Genomic DNA, 21,378 nt, shown 5'->3' with positions numbered 1-21,378 from the left:
ATTTTGAAACCGCACATCCATCTGCCTATTTTGTCCGTTTACTGGGCCGATACAATGAAATATATTATATATCGAATAAGGCCCAGTTATGAATAAACTAAATACATCACATGTGGCCATTTGAAAATATTCCATTCGCTAAATAAATACATTAATTATGCATCTGCAAAGATAGCTAGCTCAAGGCTAATCCCGGCCATTTTCGGACTTTTAGAAATATGTTTTTTTTGTGAAAAGCATTACTAAAACGTCCAGACAAACCTCCCGGGAGCATTACAGTCTATCATACAAATGTACAAATGCTATAAGGTGGCAAAAAATACACTATAAACTAGGGATCCACCGATCCGATATTGGTATCGGTATCGGCCGCCGATATCAGTAAAATAGCTGGATCAAGTATTGGTAAAAAATATATATCGGATTATATATATATATATATATATTTTTTTTTTAAATACGAAATAAAATAAGACATAACCATTCAGTACATTTATATCTATGTGTTAATTTGTTACATTTAGTTTCACTAAGTTAGGAAAGTAATGTTTTAAGTCAATCCTGATGTTGCCTTGCACAAAAGAATGATCCCAGTCTCTTCCACACAGTGACAGTGAGGCATACAGTTTATTAATTGAATGAATGAAGTTTATTTTCTGTCTTTGTTTACAACAAATCAAAAACACACTTGTGATTTTTTACAATTCTTAAAAACAAAATATATTTTAATATAAAAAAAAAACGTGGATAAAATATATATATTTTTAACTTTTTTGGGAGGGGGGGATTGGACAATCGGACAATCGGATCGGAATCGGTATTGGCCGGTATCGGTATCGGGACTGAAAAAGTCGGATCGGTGCATCCCTACTATAAACCATACGTTAGTCGTCGTTTCTTGCGCTAGCTTTAGTTAGCCAGCCTTAGCCAACATTAGCCTGCTGTTGAATGCCCAGTCAGACAGCCCACGCTCTGGGTAAAAAATCACTAGAGCTCGGTGATTTTCAAACAGGCTTTTTATAAGTGAAAACATTACCAAAAACGTTGCAAAAACATCACAGAAGCACTATAGACTGTCATACAAATGTAAAAAATGTTTACCAACAATTACGTAGACAATGGACTTACGTCGTTGTTTGAAACTGCGTGAAAGAACTTATTTGCTGGCGAATTTTTGTTCTTAGACCGGGCGCTCTGGATCAAATTGGCAAAAGGTTAGTCTGTCACTCCAACAGCTCTTATATAGACCATGTAGTGTCATGCAGAGTGATACTCCTGTCGAATCACCTCATAGAAGCCCTTTAAAAAAATGGTATTGATCCGCGGATACCCCCCAGCGCTGTGTTCCATCACCTAACATGGGATTTCCGGGACCACGGGGGTGCCTTCGGAAAAAAAGGGTTAAGTTATGGTTGTTTACTTAACGTTACTAGGTTAACCACTCTCTATGTTAAGTTATGGTTGTTTACTTAACGTTACTAGGTTAACTACACTCTACGTTAGGTTATGGTTATTTACTTAACGTTAGTGTAACTGCCCCCCGGCTTGGTGTTGAAATAAAGATGCGGTTATGTTTCGTACAGATGCTTTTATTTATTTTCTCTTTTGCATTTCAGCTTAGCAGTACTGTAGCTTTTCTTTGGTAGTTTGTCGTTTGTACAGGTAGTGACGGTTGCCTCATTTGCTCCGTTTGCACCCCGTTTGCACCGTGAAAACTGCATAGGACAGTCAAACACAAACATACAATTAGTTACATATTTCACAGTTCAATATTGTTCACATGTTGTTCATTATTATACCAACGTGTTCAAACAAACAATTGCATTCAAAGATATTTAAAGGTGAACTCGTCTTCCATAACAAAGGCACTCAGGGAAAAACAATGATAAATAATAACGTTACTTGTCCGGCAGCAGGTGCCTTTGATTAGAAGTTACTCCGTGAGTGCACCACTTTACATGTTTATAAATGTTTGGCAGTTACACATATAAATATAGACCTTTTCAGTAATACAGACAGTAATAATAATAATACATATGAGTGTTCGACATACCTTATTCCGCTTTACCAAGGGTAGTTATTTAACTGGAGTAAGGTTCTTCTATCATACATAATTCGCTGCCTGCTCCGTCGTTATCTCTGAGTTACTTCCGCCTTGGTCACACAGGAAGCTGTGACCTTTATACTATAAGAAAGACGAGCTCTGCCCCCATGTGGACACGAAATGAAAATGCACAAGTGGCTCCGAAATATTATTTTCTTAAATAGATAAATAGAGAGCTCAGTATTCTGAGCCAATACAGAGAAGTTGATCATTCTAGACCAACGCAAATCAAAGCTTACTGACAGTAAAGATGATAGGCATCTTTACCCTTAGCGGTCAGTTACACTCCCACCAAATCCTGCTATGACGGATAAGCACAAAACAATTAATTTAGTCATACAGGATTTCCTTTTAGATTTCACATAGCATCAAAATAATACAATTCAAGCGTTTCTATACTAATTACTCTCGAGGAGGAGTACCAATTTCTGGATCGGTCGCTCGAGGACTGAAGCTCTGGTAGAGTGATCTTTTCGCTCCCCAGTCTGTATTTTTACTCGACGTACTAGACCGCCGCTCTCTTGAGTGGCTTCGACGACCCGACATAGTTGCCACTGGCTTCTTGGCAGGTTACTGTCCTTGAGGATGACTATGTCGTTCACCTTGAGGTTACGCCGTGGTACGTGCCACTTCTGGCGTGTAGAAATGTTCAGGAGGCATTCCTTCTTCCAGCGGCTCCAGAATTGTTCGATTAGGTACTGGACTCTGCGCCATCTCTTGGTTGCATACATGTCCTCTTTAACAAATCTCCCAGGGGGTGGAAGAGCGATTTTAGACTTCATCATGACGAGATGGTTTGGTGTTAAGGGTTCTAGCGCCATAGGGTCGTTGATACCATCTACTGTCAGTGGTCGGCTGTTTACAATAGCTGTAGCTTCATAGAAGAGTGTTCTAAGGGAGGCGTCATCAAGTCTGCCTGGACACAGAGCGATAGTGGCGTTCAGCACATTTCTTACTGTCCTGATTTGACGTTCCCAGACACCACCTGCATGGCTGGCGGATGGAGCGTTGAAGACAAATTCACACTGTTTCTCTGCTAGAAAGATCTCCAGTAAACTGGCGTCACATTGTTTGAGTGCTTCTTTAAACTGGTTTCTAGCTCCCACGAAGTTAGTACCGTGGTCGCAATGAAGTTGCCGAACAGCTCCTCTGAGGCTGATGAAGCATCTCAAGGCGTTAATGAATGAGTCTGTTGATAAGTCTTCAAGCATCTCGATGTGGACAGCTCGTGAAGCTAGGCAAGTTAGTATCAGGCCATACCTTTTGTACTCCTTTCGAGCCTTTTTAATCAGGAAGGGGCCGAAGCAGTCCATGCCACTGTATGAGAAAGGCGGTGAGTCTTCCACACGCTCTTTAGGGAGTTCAGCCATTTGCTGCTCTTCAGTAGGTCGTCGGAGTTTCCTGCATCGTACACAGTTGTGAATCAGCTTGGCTACTAATTTGCTCCCACCAATGACCCAGAATCCATTTGCTCTCAGTTCCATTTGGGTTTGACTTCGGCCTTGGTGACAAACTTGAGCGTGGTGATGAGCCGTAATTAGCTTGGTGATAGGGCTGTCTTTTGGCAAAATGATGGGATGTTTCATTTCTTGACTGAGGGATGAGCGTCTCAATCTTCCACCCACACAGAGAAGTTCTCGATGCAGAATTGGATCAAGGGAATGGAGAGCACTTGAACTTGGAAGAGCATCTCCTTCCTGGCATCTCTTAATTTCCTGAGAGAAGGCTTGCTGCTGGACAAGCTTGATCACTATTTTGGCAGCTCTTTCTCGTTCTTCGACTGCCACCAGTTCGGTGTTGTGTACTTTTCCCGATCCCAGCCTCTTGATTCTTGCGACTACTTTCAGGATCTTTGACCATGAAGAGATCTGATTTAGGCGACTTAGAATGTCTGTACAACTGTTAACTTTGGTTGTGAAAGCTTGGACAGCCTTAACCTCAGGATCGCCTACGAGTAGGTCTGCGAAGGGATTCAGTTTGGGATGTACTTCTTGCTCCCAGAGAAATGTAGGACCTGACATCCAGTTTGTTGAAGGAATGTGAGATGCCTGAAGGCCTCTGGAGGCATGATCTGCCGGGTTCTCTGCTGTTTCGATATAGTGCCATTTACTTGGGTCAGTGTTTTCTCTTATCAGTTGGACTCTGTTCGCGACGAACACATGGAACCTTCTTGCCTCATTATTGATGTAGCCCAGAACTACTTGTGAATCTGTCCAGAAGAATTCTTCATCGATCTTCATCTGCAGTTCTCTTTTCAGCAACACACTTAATTTGGTTGCGACCACTGCCGCTGAGAGCTCTAGTCGTGGGATGCTTGAGACCTTTGTGGGTGCTACTCTTGCTTTGGCCATCACAAGACTGGAGTGTACTGTATTTTTGTCATTTTTGTACCTGAGGTAGGAACAAGCGCCATACCCCATGCTGCTGGCATCGGCAAAGTGATGCAGTTCCGTCTTGATGATGTTGCCGAAGTCATGTGGGTGATAGCATCTAGGGATTGTGAATTCCTTTAAGTTATATAGCCCGATCTTCCATTCCTTCCACCGTGGCTTTAAGTCATCTGGCAGTGGATCGTCCCATCTTATGCCTCTGCGGCATAGTTCTTGGAGTATGCGTTTTCCGCTTAGGGTGAATGGGGCAACAAACCCGAGTGGGTCATAAAGAGAGGCGACGATGGAGAGGATTCCTCGACAGGTTGAAGGCTGGTCTTTCATGTTGACATTGAAGCTGAAGGTGTCGTTGTCTATAGACCACTGAAGGCCAAGTGCATGCTCAGTTGGGGTCGCTTCCAGCTTAAGTTCGAGAGGGTCAGTGATTGTTGCTCTTTCTGAGGGTTTCACACAGTCGAGGACGTCTTTGTGGTTAGAGTTGAATTTGTGGAGGCGTAGGCCTCCTCGTTTGCACAATTTTTGTGCCTCGATGATCAGTTTCTTGGCCTCTTCGACTGATGAAACGCTGGCTAACCCATCATCAACGTAGAAGTTCTTCTCAATGAAGGCTGAGGCTGCTGCGTAGTCTTCTCTATGTTGGTGTGCCATGTACCTTAGGCCAAAATTGGCACATCCAGGAGACGAAGCAGCTCCAAAGAGGTGAACTGCCATCCTGTATTCCTGTGGTTCCGTTTCCAAATCACCTTCCCTCCACCACAGGAACTTGAGGTATTTTCGAGAGTCAGGGTGGACGAAGAACTGGTGGAACATTCTTTCCACGTCGCAGATTATGGCCACGTCTTCCTTTCTGAAGCGGCATAGAACTCCTATTAGGGAGTTGATTAAGTCGGGGCCGGTCAATAGACAGTCATTTAGGGAAACTGCATTGAGGGTGGTAAATGCCGTGATGAGGAAGGTACCAAGCGGTCTCTCCATATGAAGTGGTATGGTCAAGTTCTGCGTCACCTTTCTCGATGATGTCTTTCATGAAAGCCTTATAGCGTTCGTGATACTCTTTATCCGTCTTTAGCTTCTTCTTTAGAGACTGGAGGCGGACTGTAGCTAGTCTCTTGTTGTTTGGTAGGGATGGTGGGCTGCTACCCTTGAAAGGTAGAGGCATCTCGTAGTGTCCATCTTCTTTCTGTCTGATGTTCTCACTGAGGAATTGTATGAAGTGAACATCTTCTTGAGACACGTACTTGTCCTCGTAGTTCCTTTCAGAAAAGTCCGACTCAAGTACTTTAAGGACATCTGTTGTAGACGGGGCTGGTATTTCTTATACTGACACTCTATGTACAAAGCTCTGGCTCCCTTGTCGGTCCAGATGAGGGTTAGATGAGCCTATTATGCTCCAGCCAAGCTCTGTCCTCTGTGCAAAAGGTTCGTTTTCACAGCCTGTGATGACTTCGAGTGGAGCTAGCGCTGAGGGACAATCACATCCTATTAATATACCCACTTCACAGTCTAGAAGTGATGGTAACTTGTTTACGAGATGCTTGAGGTGAGGCCACTGTAGTGCTGTTTTACCAGTAGGAATGTAGGATTTGTCTACTGGGATGAAGCTACGAGTGTAGGCTTGTGGCACTCTGAGGTTGTTTGCAGAATGGAGTCCTCTGATTTGTAGGCCGCTGACACTCTTGCTGGTTATAACTGTATTTACAGCAGTCATTGTACTGAGTCTCAGCTTCACAGGTTGACTTTCCACACTTAACTCTTTAAGCAGGTCCTCTAAGATAAACGTTGTATCACTCTGTGTGTCAAGTAGTGCGTAAGTGAGCACCGTTATCTGTGGCTCTTGAACTGAAGACACAAGGACTGGGACAATGCTTGAGGTCGCAGAAGCACATCGGGTTGTAGTGTGAGACACGACTCTGCGGACTTCTTGGCTCCGGTAGTTTGCAGTAGATGTGCCACTCTGGGTTGTCTCTGGTGCTTGTGACCTCTCTTCGTGCAGACACGTTGGATGACGACGGTTGCAGGTGTTGCAGGTATGTCGCCGTTTACAGTCCTTGCTGGAGTGTCCCTTCCTCAGACATCCAAAGCAGAGGTGATTTTGGTAGATGTACGTTCTCTTATCCTCTATAGACCTTGATGCGAAGTTAGTGCATGTAGCAATGCCATGGTTCTCATTCTTGCAGATTGGGCAAGGTGGTCTGGCTCTATAGGGTGAATACTGTGTCTCCATGATGTTGCTCTTTATGTGAGTGCTTGTATTCAACGCTCTGGCTCTCTTGGAAAACCTCTCGTCTGAGGCTCTGGAGTTCAACAGTAGTGGGGTAGCGATGGGGTTACAAGCTATTCGTGCCTCTTTGTTCAGAAACTTTGAAAAGTGTGCAAGACTTGGATAGCTTCCAGATTTATCTAGCTCTTCTACGATGATCCTGCTCCATCTTCGCACAATCCACTCAGGTAGTTTCTTGAGCAGTTTGTGGTTCTCTTCACAGTCGTTCAAGATGTCCAGCCCTCGGACATGTGGAATTGCCTCTGTGCATCCCTGTAGGAAGTCTGCAAACTCTCGGAGCGCCAGAGGATCGTTTGTGTTTATCTTAGGCCATCTCATTAGCTTGTCTCTGAACGCCCTTTGTATAATGAAGGGGTTTCCATACCTCTCTTCCAACACTCTCCAGGCACCTTTATATGCTTCTTCGGAGTCTCTGTAAAAGAATCCTTCCACAGACTTACGAGCTTCTCCAGTAAGGTACATTTTCAGATAAAACATCTTATCACTTGTTGGGAGAGGCTTTCGGTGTATCAGGGTCATGAAGGTCATTTTCCAATCAACAAATTGCATAGGGTCACCGTTGAATATTGTTGGTTCTGGTGTAGGTAGGCGATTCATGCTTAATGCACTTGTGATTGCTTCGGCTAGACTGAAGGCCTCTTGGTTTGCCGTCGCGCTGGGAGATGCTTGACGTTGGAATGCTGTAGGATGTAGCGGAGCACTATATTCAGGATTTTGGTAAGCAGTATTTATTTCATGGTCAGTGACTTCTTCTTCTTCGTTGTCTAGATCACTTCCCGAACTGTATGCCCTCACTCGGGCTGCTGCTACCTGGACTTCCTTCTCTGCTGTAGCTGCTGTAACTTCATCCTCTCCTCCTCCAGCTTACGTCGACTCTGCACCTTCATCTTCTCCATTTCCATCAGCATGGCTGCCTCTTCCCCCTCTAGTTGGAGGAGACTGGTTTGCTGAGCCTGGATCACTTGAATGGCCTTTACCTCTTCTACTTTAGCCGCGAGTTCAGCATTCTGTTTGATGCCTTGGAACGTTGAGAGTGAATTGTTTCAGTATTTGTGTGACCATATACAGATCTGTACTCTTCTTTGTTCAGAGCTATTCTCACCCTCTCCTTCTCAAGTCTTTCATTAAAATCTTCCTCTTTTGTTTCCAGCTGCTTACACACAAGCTCTTGGGTGTCTGTCGTCAGCTGAATACAGGCGTCCATTTTATTTGCGATCTCAGGAGTCGTGGCATGGTTACGTAAAATGGACTCATATAAACTTCTTACTAAGTCACAACTTGCTTGAATGTCTTGTTTTAGTCTTTCAAGTTCTTCTGCTGGACAGAAGGTTCTTAGTTTCCCTCTTGCTTCCTTGGCTATCTTCTTCCACTTCTGATAAGCTTTGTTAAAAGCTTTCTCATTCCTCTTATCCTCCACTTCACGATTTTCTTTTCCTTTCTCGGTTAGAGTTCTTTGGCGAGCACCTGTTCTGTTCTGTTCCAACTCCAAGAGGTTGCCAGCATCGTCTTCTTGGGCCGACATTGTGCTTGATCACACACACTCAAAATATCAAATAAATAAATGGTATTTAAGAGTTCCACTTGCTGGGATGGATATCAGACAGCATAATATTCATTAGATATACAGGAGTTGCCACACGTCCGTGGTATTGCTGGGATGGATACCAGACAGCATAGGGTTAATTAGATATACAAGAGTTGCCACACGTCCGTGGTTTTGCTGGGATGGATACCAGACAGCATAGGGTTAATTAGATATACAGGAGTTGCCACACGTCCGTGGATTTGCTGGGATGGATACCAGACAGCATAGGGTTAATTAGATATACAGGAGTTGCCACACGTCCATGGTTTTGCTGGGATGGATACCAGACAGCATAGGGTTAATTAGATATACAGGAGTTGCCACACGTCCGTGGTTTTGCTGGGATGGATACCAGACAGCATAGGGTTAATTAGATATACAGGAGTTGCCACACGTCCGTGGTTTTGCTGGGATGGATACCAGACAGCATAGGGTTAACTCAGTAGGTTCATTCTTCCTTCTCTTCATACATGTATTTTCTTTAGTGTAGGCTCCTCAATATACATGTATTCTCTTTGGAGTAAGATCTTCAACATACATGTATTCTCTTCGGATTAAGGTCTTCAACATACATGTATTTTCTTCGGAGTAAGATCTTCAACATACATGTATTCTCTTCGGATTAAGGTCTTCAACATACATGTATTTTCTTCGGAGTAAGATCTTCAACATACATGTATTTTCTTCAGAGTATGGTCTTCATTGTACATGTATTTTCTTCAGAGTGAGGTCTTCAACATATATGTATTTTCTTCAGAGTATGGTCTTCATTGTACATGCATTTTCTTCAGAGTGAGGTCTTCAACATACATGTATTTTCTTCGGAGTATGGTCTTCATTGTACATTTATCCACTTCAGAATAAAGTCTTCATAATACATCCATCCTCTTCAGAACATCTATCCTCTTCAGAGTATGGGTTTTACTCACTGTTTATCATCTTCAGAGTATGGGTTTTACCCATTGTTTATCATCTTCAGAGTATGGGTTTTACTCACTGTTGATCATCTTCAGAGTACGGGTTTTACTCACTGTTTATCATCTTCAGAGTATGGGTTTTACTCACTGTTGATCCTCTTCAGAGTCGGGTAAGTTTTCGCTCACCACTGGTCGGTAAGTTTTCACTGTAACTGCCCCCCGGCTTGGTGTTGAAATAAAGATGCGGTTATGTTTCGTACAGATGCTTTTATTTATTTTCTCTTTTGCATTTCAGCTTAGCAGTACTGTAGCTTTTCTTTGGTAGTTTGTCGTTTGTACAGGTAGTGACGGTTGCCTCATTTGCTCCGTTTGCACCCCGTTTGCACCGTGAAAACTGCATAGGACAGTCAAACACAAACATACAATTAGTTACATATTTCACAGTTCAATATTGTTCACATGTTGTTCATTATTATACCAACGTGTTCAAACAAACAATTGCATTCAAAGATATTTAAAGGTGAACTCGTCTTCCATAACAAAGGCACTCAGGGAAAAACAATGATAAATAATAACGTTACTTGTCCGGCAGCAGGTGCCTTTGATTAGAAGTTACTCCGTGAGTGCACCACTTTACATGTTTATAAATGTTTGGCAGTTACACATATAAATATAGACCTTTTCAGTAATACAGACAGTAATAATAATAATACATTTGAGTGTTCGACATACCTTATTCCGCTTTAGCAAGGGTAGTTATTTAACTGGAGTAAGGTTCTTCTATCATACATAATTCGCTGCCTGCTCCGTCGTTATCTCTGAGTTACTTCCGCCTTGGTCACACAGGAAGCTGTGACCTTTATACTATAAGAAAGACGAGCTCTGCCCCCATGTGGACACGAAATGAAAATGCACAAGTGGCTCAGAAATATTATTTTCTTAAATAGATAAATAGAGAGCTCAGTATTCTGAGCCAATACAGAGAAGTTGATCATCTAGACCAGTGGTTCCCAACCTTTTTCCCCCCAGGGACCCCCAAACATCTCTGATGAAATTCGCGGACCCCCTCCTAATAAGATACCATAAAATACTTTTATTTTTTTCATTTTAATAACAAACTGCTTATACACAGGCATATGCATCACAATTAGACCCACTATGCTTCTTTGACTTGTGCCTTCAATCAACAAATCTCATCTTGCACCATATGCATTTCAAAATGTTTGGCCAATATTCAAATGCTGTATTCATCCTCTCAAATCAGGCCCTAATGGTGAACGGTTTGCATTTATGGAACAAATCAATGCAACAAATTAAACTAAATATGAGACAGGAAATTCCAATCAGTAGCAGAGAGAATCTGTCCTAGCTGGGTTTAATACCTTTTTTTTGTCATTTTAATAACAAACTGCTTATACACAGGCATATGCATCATAATTAGACCCACTATGCTTCTTTGACTTGTGCCTTCAATCAACAAATCTAATCTTGCACCATATGTATTTCCAAATTTTGGCCAATATTCAAATCCTGTATTCATCCTCTCAAATCAGGCCCTAATGGTGAACGGTTTGCATTTATGTTGAATGAAGTAAGAATCCACTGCAGTAAAAATATCCTCACCTCGAGTGGTGGTAGTAAGGTTGACTGACATGAGAATGTCCTGCTTCAGATCCTCATTTTCGATATATTGCACATAAACAATGAGCACAGCCTCGTCTGCGACAGTTGTAGTTTCATCAAGTTGTATGGCAAATGGACCCTTTCTAAGCTTTTCTGACAGCTGCTGCTCGCAATCACTTGACATCTTATCAATTCGGTCTTTCACTACATTGTTCGAGAGTGGTACTGATTTTAGTTTATCCGCCACCTGTGGGCCGCACAGTTTCTAAACCATTTTGATGCAGGCTGGTTTGATGAGCTGCTCGCCAATATTGTGCAGTTTCTTTGCTTTTGCAATTAAAAGCGAACACTCAAAGGAGGCTTCGGTAGCCTTCTGTAAATCACTGCCACCCCTGCTCCACGCTACTCTAACATCAACAGGCTTGTTCGCCTTGAGAGACTGTTCTTTCCTCCGAAAAAAGTCTGGATCCTTCCCAACGGTTTCTGGGTGCTTAGACGCCTGATGTCTCTTCAGCTTGCTGGGCTTCAGGCTCGAGTTTGCCAACTTTTCTCCACAAATCACACACTCAGGTCGTTTGTCTGGTCCCTCAGTGAAGCCCATGGTGATGTAATTTTCGCGATTGCTGTAGGTCCTAACTTTTTTTGCAGATGAGCTGCCGTCATCTCCTTTTCGTTTGTCACACATTTTCGCCTCTGGCGGCTGACTGCAGACGAGCCGAGAAAGTTAACAGCTACAGAAAGTGATACAGTCAACTGATTCGCGTTTTAGCGGCTACCCGGTAGCCTACTGTTAACGTTCAAAAATCATGTCTAGATGTTTATTTATTTATCTTTATTTTTTATTGTAGTGGAGAGACTATTCATGCTTCTGATGATAAAAATATGCTAATTAAATATTTCTCTAAAAAAAAAAAAAAAAAAAAAGACCTCAAATCATCTGTGGTCTGGCGGACCCCCTGCGCCCCCTGGCGGACCCCCAGGGGGTCCGCGGACCCCAGGTTGGGAATCACTGATCTAGACCAACGCAAATCAAAGCTTACTGACAGTAAAGATGATAGGCATCTTTACCCTTGGCGGTCAGTTACAGTTAGGTTAACCACTCTCTACGTTAAGTTATGGTTGTTTACTTAACGTTACTAGGTTAACCACACTCTACGTTAAGTTATGGTTGTATACTTAATGTTATAGGTTAACCACTCTCTGCGTTAAGTTATGGTTGTTTACTTAACATTACTAGGTTAACCACACTCTACGTAAAGTTTTTTTTTTATCCACTTTTTCTCCTGTTTTTCTCTGATATTCCCCCATCCCAATTTTCGTTGTTATGCCAATTCCCCCCTCCCCTTCCTGGTCGTTGCTCGCATGTGCCCCCCACTGGTCGGTCTAGGGAGTCCTGAAGTTTATCAGATGCTTCCTCCGTCACATAGGAGACAGCCAGCAACCTCTTTTCACCTGCCAGCGCGGACTCTCATTGGTGAAGTGTAACGCGTGGGAGGTCACACTACCTTCAACATATCCCTTCTTTGCTGTGCAGGCGCCCTGACCGACCTGTAGGAGTCGCTGTTTACAACGACCAGAATACCACCCCACCGGCTTCCCTCCCGCTGACTCTGCCAATTGAGCCAGTATGACGGCCGGCCAAGCCGGAGGCAACGCTGACAGCCGGATTCGATACCGGTGTCTCTTGCGTTGGTGACGAGCGCTTAGACCGCTGCGCCACCCAGCTGCTCACTCTATGTTAAGTTATGGTTGTTTACTTAATGTTACTAGGTTTACCACACTCTATGTTAAGTTATGGTTGTTTACTTAATGTTATAGGTTAACCACACTATGTTAAGTTATAGATCGTATAGCTTACGCTCTGCTCTTAGTGGAACTATCCCTTTATCCAATCTAATATTGAAAATAACTTTCACATATACACACCCCTATTCACCTCCGCCTGGCCACACCCACATCCGCTCCTACATAAGCGGGGTCGTGGCCACACAATCAGCTCCTTCCCTACTTTCACCACCGAGAAGTGTCTGTATCAGTGGAGGTTATTGCATGACAACTAGTGAGGCTAGTGCTTCACTAGTAATATACAGAAAGAAGAAAAAAAGATAAAATTATTATTAATATATATATATATTTCTTTGAATTATTATTATTATTATTATTATTATTATTATTATAATTTTTTTTAAATGTTTTCCTCTGTGAAAAAAACAATGCCAGTGAATTTTCTTTTCTTCAAAAATTTCCAAGTGACAGCTCTGAGCTCTCTGATCTGGCCTGATCCCATAACTGCAGTAATGGCCAGATGTCAATCACTCAGTGCAAAAATAGGTGCACAGGTTGGGCTTAAGAATATAATTATCCAATCAAAATAGGGTATTTGAGTTTAAAAAAGGCGGGTAGTGAGGTTCAGCGCACTTGATTGATTGGTTCACACCGTGCGACATTGTGTTGACAACCTTCAAATCCAATCAGAGATTGGCCCCAGCTAAACCTACGGAAGTGCAGCTGGACTGTTTTGACTGTGTGCAATGTCAGCCTTCATTTGCCTAATATAATAATTCATATTTTAAGATCTTTATTCAATTGTTGAACTTCATGAACTTATTGTGCACTGCATCGTTTGATGATATATATATTTTTTTTATCTCAGTTGAAGTAGTGTAGTTGTAGTTGACGTGAACGTGCCGTCTTGGACTGTGTAAGCTAACTTGTAGCTAGCTACTAGCTTAGCAAGCTAGTAGTTTAGTAAGCTCCTGTCCTGTCTTTCTCAATTTTTTCCCCCAAAGTCATCGAAACGTTCACCCAGAGGAAGAACCGCTGTGCTGCCTTCCTCTTCATGTGAGCAGCACACAGCTTTGGTGAGTGAGTGCTACTGCTTTCTGCGGACATTTCTAGACTATCTTAGTTGGCAACTTGGTCCATATATGGGCTTATGCGAGTGCATGACGCGAGGGATTCCCCTCTGCAGTCTGCAAGCATCCAGTTTACGGAGACCAGACTTACGACCGTTTCACGAGCCTGGTGTGACGAAAACATGCAAGGGATAAATGTGCAAGCTACGGATCAGATCTGCTGTTATCTCTGCTGCTCTGCATGAGAATAAGGCTTGGTCCAAATTTGAAAAGGGGAAAACAATCCCAAACGGTTTAGATTTAAAACGAATAATAACAATAAATAAGATGCGACCATCACTGCAGTGTGAATCCATGGACTTGTGGGTTGCTTTGTTGAGTTACTTTAGTTAGTCTGGGTGGTGTGTGTGTGTGTGTGTGTGTGACGTGTGTGTGTGTATGTGTGTGTGCATGTGATAAGACTGGGGGTGACTCCAGACCTATAATCATAAGTGATTGTAAGTCAAGCATGCAATTATGACTTTTGAAGAGAAAAGGATTATTATTGCAAGAGGCTTTTATGACAAAGTCATCGCAGAATTCACAAAGAATGATTGGAGGATGGACTTCATGTACAAATAAGGTAGGAAGTGTGCATATTTTGAGCATTATTTTGTATATTTGTGTATTGCATTGTAAATAGCTGCTGTGATTTGTTGGCCTGTGTGTGTGTGTGTGTATGTGTGTGTGTGTGTGTGTGTGTGTGTGTGTGTGTGTGTGTGTGTGTGTGTGTGTGTGTGTGTGTGTGTGTGCGTGCGTCCGTGCTGTAGTAATCAATGCTATTGGGTCTGTGCTAAATGACACAATGAGTGCAGAGGTTTTCTAGCATCAGATGTAGTTTGTAGGCCTGTTTGAAGTGTGAGATGGAGGTTATTACTCTGATGTGGAATGGGATCTCGTTCCAGATTTAGCTGTTTGTGTGGAAGAATGATCTTAGTCCATAATTATTTGTGTAAGCCGGTACTGGAATGAGTGCATGTGGGATTGATGTGGTGATACTTCTTGACTTGTAGCCTATTGTGTCTTGGCAGTAAAGCTGTGAGTGTTGGGGAAGTGTTATTTCTGAGCATAAAATAGAACTTAGTGGCTAGATTTTTTGTGTAGTTCTGAAAGGTTGTAGCAGGGAAGTGTGAGAGTGCAGTACAGTGGTGAGTCCAGGACATTTACCATGCATTTTATAAGCTCCTGAAGTGTCTTTCATTCATTTATCTTAGTCTCTGTGATCGTATAGTGGTTACCCTTCTACTCTCCATCGTTTGCATTTCAATGTAGTTCGGTTGTAGGAAGGAAGCGCAGACGAGGTGGTTTGAATCAAACAAAGCTGTGTTTATTTCCATCCCCATAAACACAAGCTAGATGAATTAACTTGGTACAGGGTCTTCATTGTATATCTAATCGTCGTCTCTCGGTGTGGCAGTTGGTCCCGTTCTGATCGGCGGATGCCGGTCAGACTCGTTTCTCCGGTGTGGTCCTGGTTGTCTCGGCAACCCGAGGCCTTCTTAGTTTGGGAGCGCTTGATTTTGTCTCGGCTCGGTGGATCCCTGCTATGATGCGATCCTCTGTCATCGTCTGTGTCCGTGGCTCTGGTGTGTCTGAGCCCTCGAGTCCCTTTTGTCCACCAGTCCTGCAATTTAAGAAGAGAGAGAAACCCTTTTCCCTGCCTGTCATGTGACGTCACTCCAGAGATCGTGCTTCCCTATTGGCCAAATTACTTCTAGAAGATCCCTTTTGAGTGACACGTCATCCTGGTCTGGTGACACGGAGTTTACAGTCTATAACGGGGAGAATCCTACTGGCTATTAGCCGTTCTATTTCCATTACCTTATTTGGGAAGTTCTACCAAGGAGGTCCTTTGTGCCTAGCAGGCAACCAGCTGCTTGGCTCCTCAAACTAGACCTGTTGATCTCATCACCTATTTTAACCATGGGTTCCTGCCTGACCTTTGGTTCCGAGCCTAAGTAAATAAAGCACAATTGAAGGACTTAACTTAGCTGGTTCTCAGGCCCTAAATTCCATTTGGGAAAGGTTTGGTTTCCAAAAGCCATCTGTTTTAAACTACTGCCTGCAAAAGGCTATTTTCAGTTTGGAATCTGTGTTGTGGCTGGGGGAAGTATTTTATCTCCATCTAGGTGGGGGAGAAAGCCGAATGGTCTCCTGTTCGATTTATTATTATACATGGCCATTTGGTTTCCTGACCAAGCTTAATGCAGCCCAAACCTGCTGTCCTAACTGCCCTCAGTGTCCTTGCTTGGAGCTATTTTTACAGGGGATGGTACACTGTTAACAGCTGCTTGCTGAGATCTGGCTATTTTGGTGAGGAGACAGCCTGCTGATTTTTGATCCATTTTGTAATACATCTTACCACAGTATTTTCGTCCTGCACATTTCATTGATATTTTTCATGTTTTATTTTGATAATTCACGACATTCCACCCTTAGTGGGTTTCATAACCCACTATATAGCACCATTATGTTATAAATTAAACATGTTAAACCATAATTACCATTTTTGCTAATATTTTGTAAAAATTCAAAAAATTCAAAAATTTCACAAATCGAACTACCAAACCCATTTCCGTCTGTACAGTTACAAAATCATCATTCACTCTTTCCCACCCTCGTTAGCTTCTTCCCCAGTCACACACAATATCAGTTATTAATATGACTTCAGACTAAGAAAGCTGTTCCTGTTTTTACAAGGAACCACCCTTTCAATAACAGCTTTTTTGTTTAGACTATTTTATCCATGTTTTCTTAGCTTCAATGTGTCTGTTTTGTGTAATTGACTCTGCAAGAAAAGATTAATACATCACACCCAAAAGATTAACACTCAAAAAAATCGAGGGAGATTCAAACCAGCAAACATACATAAATAATTGTTTCCTCGAAAAGACCACTGAGACCTCAATTATCATTAGCTTTCATCCCTGTCAGTTATCCCTGTTCAAACCTCCTGAGGTCTTTACTGCTAAATCGTTTTGACCGTTGCTCCTTGTTGTAATTTGTGCTAACCACAGTCTCTTCTTTGTTGTGGGCAGTCTTGGTACTGCTCCGATTTTCCACAGAAGGAAACGATTTTCCCTCTGTCCTTTTTGCTTTTTGGATTTGTTATTTACAAACACACAATGGATTGGAAGATCACATTTTTGCTCAGATACATCTTCTACTGTTCTGCATTTGACAATACATTTTTTCCATATTCCACGGCTTCTCAGGTTAATATTCAATTAAATCACCTTTGTCTCATTAATTTTTGTGCTGTACTATGTTACTAGATCAAATATCTCAAGTTCAACACAACACCACTTCCACCCTTGAGAGTGGAATAACCATTTATAACACTATCAATACCTCGTTTCCAGACAGCCTCCTCGGTCCGGACAACCAGCTCTAGACGAAGCCAATCACCAACAGAACCTATGTGCATGGTAACAAACCACAGTCCCTTTAAACACACATCCCACACACTCCGCCAGCCTTCAACAAGCCGGTGCAGAGTCTCCCATAAGCCAATTATCAATTTCACATGTCTGCACCCTACATGAAAACTTCATGGCCAATGGCGACCAAAACCTACAGAGCTTACCTATTGGACAGAGAAACACGTTTCCCCAACACTTACCATACCCAAAAACGTGACACAACTCCCCAGATTCTACTTCTGGACTCTCAATGAGCGGAAAACAAAATCATGAACCAGCTCTCGTCCACCCTTAGTTTCCAGCCCATTATTTTAGACATTCCTACCAGTCCCGCTGTGTCACCACCACCTGCTATCCCTGACCGGCGAGAGATCCCTCCCAGCCAGTCAGTCCCTAAAAAAAATAGAGTGTCAAACAAAAACAAAGAAAATTGCAAACAAATAAACCAAAATTGTGAGTGTCTCCATGCAACACACCCATCTAACAGAATTAAACTATCATCTTAGAGGCATAAATACCCCCGTAAAAACTAAGAAAGAAAAATTAAAAATTAAAAACGAAAAAAATACATATATCTTTTTTTATTTATTTTTTATTTATTTATTTTTTTAAGTCTCCTTGACCACCCTTGGATCAAGTATGTATAATCACTACTAAAATAGTCCTTTGTTATTAACTCTGTCTAATATTAAAAATGTTCCATTGTTTCTGTTTTAAAACCACCATTTTTGTTAGTACGATTAGCCACGCATCAGCCAGTTACTTCCTCCCCGTATACCTCCAACTTACCCTTCTTAGTCTTCCAAACCGTTTTAGTAACTTGCACACATAACCTAACCTTTTAACCTATCTATGTATCTTCGTTTCTATTTTTATTCTAATCAGTCGCATTTTCCATTTTAATTTATTAATAACTCTATTTTCTCGAGCACTTTTAGCTTCGCTTGTGCATTCCCGCTTCGCTCTTATTCAACCTATGGCCTTTGCAGACACAACCTCTTTACACCCCCTCTGAAAATGTCCCAACATTCCCCATGTCCAGCATGTCTGTTTTCTGATGGACTCTTGCTGTCTGTTGGACTCTCGCTGTCTGATGGACTCTTGCTGAGCCCGCCACCCTTTGCCACATGATCGAGCGAGATGGCCGATCTCTCCACATTCCCAGCACTCAGCCGATGCCGGCCATCCAGGCGGTCCCAGTTCACCACAACTCCAGCAGTCTCGGCTGGCATCCCACAGCTCCCGACAGGTCCACCCCTCTCCGGTCCTCTGGTTGCATGTCCTGTTGCCTGGAGGAGAGAGGGGCATACCTGTCCTTTTCAGCCGCCGCTCCTTGGGCCTTTTGTTGTTGGGAGGGGCCTGGAAACTCACCCCTCCTGCGGCTGTCATCATTCCCTCGCTGCTCCGCTCCCCATTCAGGTAACAGAGCAAGTGACCTCTCTTGTTCACTGAGTCTGCAGTACGAAACATAACTTCCAAAATTACATCACTCATGATCTCAGTCTGTTTCGCCAGCTCTTGTTCTAGCATCTCCCTCTCGCGTATGACTTGGTCAACCGCCAGCTGCTTCTCCACCAGTTTTCTACGGACTGTCCCATGTCTTTCGGACGCTTCCGTGAATGCTCTCTGTCTTTTTGGAGAGAGGCACGTCATCCTCTCTTCCTCCACCCTGGCCCTCGCTGTCTGGCTCCTCGTCACCGGCCCACGCCTCTCATCCTGGCTCTGGTGGCGGGGGACGACTGGACATGGGAAACGGGTGGGCTGTGGAAACTGTTCGTGTATATTTCCATACCTGCTGTCGGTCTCTGTTCCAGCTGTACGGCCAGAGTGGACTTCGTGGGACGGCTGTAACAACGCTGCTCGCTTCAGTCGCTTTCTTTGTCCCTTGGTTAAATTGCAGTCACCTGCAATGGACACTCCAGCGTAGATCGGTTCTGGTTGGAGTAAAACCGTTGTCTCTGGTTCTCTCTCCTCTAAGACCTCCTGTATTGGAATCAAAGTCATTATTTCCAGTCCCTCTGTTATACTGGTCACCTGAGGGAATTCCATCACATCCAACTCAATTAGATTAACTTCAGGTATCAATCTTTCTACAAGAGTGTCTGCAAAGGTTGTCAGCCTGCCATTATCGGCATTATTTCTTTTCATCGCTCTTCGTGCCTTCTTTTTCTGTTTTTTGTTTTGGTTTCTCAATCTATAACGGCCTCCTTTCCTATACTTAAATACAAGGTTTTGTAAAGGCCTGAATATCTTTGGCCATGGCTTCTTCACTTCTATTGTGACATTTCCAGTTATTGAAATAGACAGATTGTCTACCTTTGCTATTGTTATTGCATCTAAACCTTCAGTTGCTCCTATCAATGTTCCACTAAGGTGAACTTCCTGTGTAACCGACATTCTCACTGGTTTCAAACACTCCTGCAATTACCGTTTGGAAAAACAAGTTTCTCTGTTGTCTAAAACTATTTTTACCTACTTGAGTTAAAAATCACTCACACTATCAGATTTTTTCTGGTGCAGACAGGGATTTATAAATGGCTTATCATTCATACTTATACCAAGGCTTATATAGCCGTTTCCCCAGTTGGTATTGAAATCGTCAGAGCCCCATCTGTCCTGCCGAGCACCTGTGCAGAAAGAAAGAAAAAACACCCAAACTTAACATCAGTGGCATTTCCCTTGTCATTTCCACTATCTGTTATGCATTGGAAATGTCGGGCAACTCTATACTAATATTTCTAGAGAGATTCGGTGTGATTTATTTGAATATAACGATACGGCCTTAGCTTGTTTTTGTCCGTTCGTCCAACCGGAAAACTGGAGGTTCCAATCCTTTGTGTGTTCTTTTCATATGATTATCTGGAGAATACAAACATTAGTTCCACACAGCCTATCAATTCTAACAATCTTGGTAAACCTGGTTAGCCATCTGTTCCAATTTCTGTTTGCCTTGATGAATTTGTCATCCTAATCTTAATTTATACTTTAAATGACCACTCAGCGTATTGACTATGTAAATGTAATATTAACTTCCACTTGCTTTCTACTATGGAAATCAAAAATTATACTTCTTCCTATATTTCTTTCCACCTTTACATCTCAACCTCTCATCACATTCTTCATACAACATCATTTTTCATTATATTTTCACACACTTACACACTTCCCCCTCACAACACCAAAAATCCTTTGGTGTTGTCTCCGCTTCCAACTGCTATCAAGGGAAAAAATAAATTTTTAGCGACTTAGATCACTAAACCCTTGACCGTCATATAGCCCAGTTGTTCATGTTATTAAACTCATGGACACCAGCACTATATCCACAGCAATATCCTCCCAGATCCTTGAATTCACAAAGATCCGCCATTTCACAGCCCAAAGCGTTTTCCCTCAGTTTCGAACCCGAACGAAAACACCCAAGCCCCTTTTTCAAGGAATATTACAACTCGCCCTACCATTACCTGTACCCAGACAGGCCAGCGCTCATCCGGTACCTACTTCACACACATAATAACTACGCAGTTCAAAACAAACATCCAACCAATAACACACAACAAGACGCAACGCCAACCCTGTTTCCAAGGACCCTAACAGGAGAGGAAAATAGGGGACTGACACCTTGTCTAAAATGAAAAAAAACACGCCCCATTCCTACACCTCAACCGTCTCTAAACAAAACCAACCTAATGTAAAACCCATTCCCTTCATAACAAACGCTTGGACCCCTTGCCCCCAGACTAAACATACACGCCACACTCAAGGCTGATATTACCCCCAGGGCCAGTCAGGGAGATGGAGGGACCTCTAAATGGAAGCCTAAACCCAACTTAGCAGTCCTCCACCTAAACTAGAAATGGTCTGCAGCGTACCCATAAACCATTCGAAGGCAAGCATTGGAGGGGGGGGGGGCACACGTGGAGAAAGGAAGGGAGGGAGGGAAGGAGAGACACAGGGAGAAATACAAGGAGAGACATAGGGGGGGGGGGCGGAGGGAAGGGGAAAGGGAGGGAGGGGGAGAGGGATGGAGGGACGGAGGGACGGAGACAGAGGAAGGAGGGAAGAGAGAGAGGGACAGAGAGACGGAGGAGGGGGGGGGGGCCTCCCAATTGAACATTAACTTTATCAAAAACTTTCTAGAATTAACTAGCAGCCCTTACCGTAT

Source organism: Notolepis coatsorum (assembly GCF_963971535.1).
Source record: "Notolepis coatsorum genome assembly, chromosome: 17".
Lineage (NCBI taxonomy): Eukaryota > Metazoa > Chordata > Actinopteri > Aulopiformes > Paralepididae > Notolepis > Notolepis coatsorum.
The sequence above is the reverse complement of the archived record's forward strand: the minus strand, read 5'-3'. Positions refer to the sequence as shown.